This window comes from Zingiber officinale, chromosome 2A, assembly GCF_018446385.1.
Source record: "Zingiber officinale cultivar Zhangliang chromosome 2A, Zo_v1.1, whole genome shotgun sequence".
Taxonomy (NCBI): Eukaryota; Viridiplantae; Streptophyta; class Magnoliopsida; order Zingiberales; family Zingiberaceae; genus Zingiber; species Zingiber officinale.
The window spans coordinates 138,196,712-138,201,709 of record NC_055988.1 but is presented as its reverse complement, the minus strand read 5'-3'; positions in this window follow the sequence as shown (position 1 = coordinate 138,201,709).

Sequence of the window (4,998 nt, the reverse complement as noted above, 5' to 3'; positions counted from 1 at the left end):
TCGAATCACGAAGTAGACTATCTAAATTAGTTGAAATAAAGGAAATCGTGTGAGAAAGAAAACAAATTAAGAAAGACAGAAGAATTTATGGGGAAATCCGATTTGATGAAACAATTCTAGAATTTTAATTTCGTTATAATGATCATTACCACCCTAATTGTTATTCACTATTTTACATTTGTATTCGATAATTATGAAGGCGATCTATCCCGAGGTACTTGATATCTTCTTTTGAAATAATACCAGTGTGCCTACCCAAATGCGACATTTATTTTCAAGATAACCTTACTAAAGTAATCGCTTTCTCAAGGAGACTCCTGTCACAATGCCCCACGATACTCTAGGTGGCATCCCTTACTTTGTAACGTCTAATCGGGGTAAACTCATTAAGCTCTGTGATAGCCAATAATACCCTCGTGAGGTTTTGAACTACTTTTATGAACAACCCCTCAAGTTTCAGACTTTAGGGTCAAAGAATTAGGTTCACCTTTTGGTCATTCCTTGCATCTTGCAGATATAAAAATGCATGCTAATGTCGTAGTCATGTATGCATACTAAAACCGGATCATAAATCAAATATGTCATATGATAAAAAGAGATAATAAATATAAAATGACTGTCAACAATGCATCAGGCTACTCTATTCTAAAATTAAGAGACTACTCCATGGAGATGGAGGTACGAGCAAAAGACATTTAGAAAAGTATTTTACACTCAAATCAATGAAAAAAGAGAAGAAAGGCTTAGTCGTGGTTTATGTAGTATCTCCAAGCTCCTCGGTGAATGGAATCTTGACAGTTCCTTGGAAACAACTCTCTTCTAAGATTCTCTGTCATGAGGAAACCCTTCGATAGAGAAGGGGAGAACCTCTTGATCCCCAGATGCCTTAAACAAGTGCCTCCTTGGTTATTTTATAGTCTAAAAGAATATCAAAACTAATAAATTTTTCTAAAATGTTGGGAACACTTTCCTAAAATACCAAATTTCCTAAATGGAGGGGGTTGCCGCCACACGGTCCACGACCGTGTTGAAAAGCATGACCTTGCGGTGTAGCATGTTGGATGTCTTCTGGTCGAGCAATAGAGAAAAGCACAATACCCTTGGCATGATCCACCCATGTTTCACTCTAGAAATCCTTTTGGTGCTTTGTTTGCTTGTCTTACTTTGTAAGTGATGTTAGTGATGCTATTGTCTCCGGTTAATGTTCGACAAAAAAAAACACAAAGTTGGCATGTAACTGGATGTGGACTTTTATTTGTTCTTGTTTCAAATTATGATTTTAATTTTTTGATTCGATATTGAGGAGATTTATAAGGAACCATAGAGTTAAACTTGACAATCTTGGAATTTGATGATTTTCATATTCATTCCTTTCTTCTTAGTAGAATGTTAGCAATTAAAAGATCCATGACTAATTGCCTAAACTTACAGTTGACTATCACAGAAATGTCTAATGATTTTCATTTATATTTCTTTCTTCTTAGTTGAGCAAAGTTAGGAATTGAAAGAACTCTTACCAATTGCCTCAAATTTTGTTCATCTATTCTGTGTGCTTATTCTAAGATTTTTTTAAGATGTTTTCTATATATTGCAATATGATGTTTCAAGATTAGAGACAAAAGTTGAAAGCCTTGAGACACATGTAATTGCAGAAGATGTTTTCTTCAGCTATGTCCTTATCGGGTTCTCTTTCTTCATCTTTGTAGTTATATTATTTTATTTCCTGCTGAAAGATGGCATCAATTGCTCTGTCATGCAAAAGAAATTATATCATACCATTCGAAGCTATGGGAACCTAGAAGCATGTAAGGCAGCTTAATTTGTCATCACAGAAAAATCTCTCATTTTCTAATGGGAAAGGAGAAACTGAGAAGGCAAGGACACCTTGGGAGTTCTCATCTGAGCATCGTAGTGGGAAACGGAACCATTTTGCAAAGACATGGTCTCTAGTACTAACTGAAGTATCATATCAAAAGATTTATTACTCTAATCATATAACACCTTCACATGTATTAACTTGACCAAAAAATTAAATACAATAATATTACTACAAGTGGGATATAATTCTTTTTGTGCTTATTTAAACATTGAGCTATAACTTCCTTTAATATCATCTGCATTGATGTTTTCATTAATATCATCTAATTGAGATTCACTAGTATTGATATTTTCTGCATTTCTTAAATCAATAAGCATGTCTTGAAAATCTTTTTCTTCAAAATCACAATCATACAATATTTATATTAACAAATGATGCAGCAGTTTCATCATGAAAGTTCCAAACTTTGTATAATTTGTCAAATCTCCATCTATAAAGATGTCCTTGAATATAATCCAACTCATATTTAAATAAATTACCACACCTTCAACATGGAGAATGAATTTTGGATAAATTTAAACTTATCATATAATTCTCTGTCACCTTTAAAAACTAATCTAATCCATTTATATATTTAAGGCTAATCTGATTCTCAATCATTATCCAACTTTTGTCTATATTTATAAAACCTAGTTAAACATATAAAAAATTATATTATTTAACAAATAACTTTTATAAGAAACAAATAACTCTTATGAGAAAAAAATAACCCTAAATAAGTATTAAAATAACCCTAAAATTATGATTAAAAAGATTACAGATACTAGAGGAAGAAAAAAATCCTAAAATTATCATCTAAAGATTAAAATAACCCAAAAATTATTATCTAAACATAAAAAACTCTAAAGTCATCATCTAAGTATCAAAATATCCCTAAAATTATTATTTAGTATCAAAATAATCCTAAAATTATGATTAAAAATATTGAAAATACTATAGATCAAAATAACTAGTATCCAAAACTCTAGAGATCATCTAATATCAAAAACCCTAAAATTATCCTTTCTAAAGATCAAAATAACCCTAAAATCATCATTTAAATATCTAAATATCCTTAATCTTTTCATCTAAGTAGCAAAATAATTTATTAAAAATACTAAAAATAATACATAAAAAGCTTCTACTGTGAGAGAAAAATTCAGAGGAGGGTTGGAATAAGAAGGTCAGTCGGAGCAGAAGCAAGACAATCGCTAGAGCAGGGAGAAGGAGGAAAGAGTCGTCGGAGTCGCTAGTGCAGGGAGCAAGGGGAAGAGTCACCGAAGGAGAAGTTCGGCATAGGAGGGAGCTAGGGTGCAGGTGAAGAAGCTGAGGAAGAAAGGGTGTGGCATCAGGGGTAGCTAGGGATTTTTTATGTATGTCAGCGATGATTTTTTTCATTTTCGCCACTAATCGTGAGGTTTAGTGATGAAAATAGGTGAAATCATCGCTAAAGCGCACGATGAGCGACAAATATGTCCAAAATCGTCACTAAACTACACAGTTAGCAGCGAAATTAAATGTTTTTATCGCTAAACCCCGTGCTTAGCGATGATTTTGGCCATTTTCATTGCTATGCTCTCTTTAAAACTGGGGCTCACCTAAAACCATATTAGCGATGAATTGTATAATTCGTTGCTAACATATAATTTTTTTGGTAAAAAAAATTGGAATATTATTATTCGTGTCAATATTATATTTAGTAGCAAATAGACCTATTTAGCTATGAATTGTAGTTTTGTCGCTAATAATTCATAGCTATTTTACTTATTTTTTATAGTGTAGGGTTGTTATGGTATCATGTTTATTGTAAGCCATAAAACTCAAAGATTAGGGTTTGCTATAGTAACTTTGGGTTTGCTGTAGTTACTGGGTTTAGGGTTGACGGTATAGTTTTTTTTGCTATAGTACCAATCAATTAGTGGCACTGTAGCAGTAAACAAAATGCTTCTGAATCATTGACTAGAGGCAAACAATAGATTGGTAAGGTAAAAAAAAAGTCATTCTATAAGTTTAAATGATTAGATTCGATGGCAATTGATTGATGAAGCAAATCAATCGATTGCTAGATGAAAATCAACTTGAATAACAGCCTTATAAAGTTGATTTCAAGGAGGTTTCTCGGGGCCGATTCTTGGAGATTCTGAGGCGAAGTGTTGGTGCACTTCTGGATCAACAAGAGGTATTTTCAAGTAACAAGAAAATATTCAAAGAAAGTTCCTCATTGTAAAATTATTTTTGATTTTATTTGTCTTTGTATTCATTTTCTTGTTGTGTTCTTCTAAGAACATGTTGTAAGAGGCTTCTCCACCGCCGAAAGGTATCCAAAAAAGAAAAGTTCATAATGAAGGGAGATCATTAAGAGTAAGCCTTGGATTAGTTGCCTAAAGGCAGATGCCAAGTAAATCCCGGAGTTGTTAATGTTGCGTCGATTTTAATTCAAATTTCCGCTGTGCATTCAAATGATGAACATGAAATCATGATGAAAAGTGATCAAAGCATTCACCCCTTCTAGCTCGCATGGGTCCTAAGAATCTTTAGCATTTGTAAATTTGACTCAAATTATTGCAAGATGAATACAAATTATCTATTAGCTTTTAAATTATATTTTAAAAATTATTTATATTCAATGTGGGGGATTGATTGTGATGATATATAAATTTTGAATTAAAATGATATATTCTTAATAAATATCAATGATAATCTTTAATATTTTTATTTAATAGTGTCATTATAGATTAGTTAAGGTGACATCTTAAAATGACCTTATAAATTATCAATATGTCAATATAAATTAGTTTAGTTTCCGTTTTAATTGTCATTATATCTTTAAAATTATAAGACACTTTTGAAGATAACAATGATATTTCATACAGCAACAACCACAACCAAGTTTTATCCCACTAGGTGGGGTCGATTATATGGATCCTTTTGCACCATTGAGTTTTATCTCCTACTATATTATCATCTATATTTAGATAAATTTTTATCTTATTTTATTATTGCTAACCAAGTCTTTTTTTGATCTTCTTCTTCCTCGTTTGATATATCTGTTTGTCATAGTTTCACATCATCTAACTAGAGTATTTATTGGTCATCTAAGTACATACATACCCATACCATCTTAAACATGTCGTCTCTCG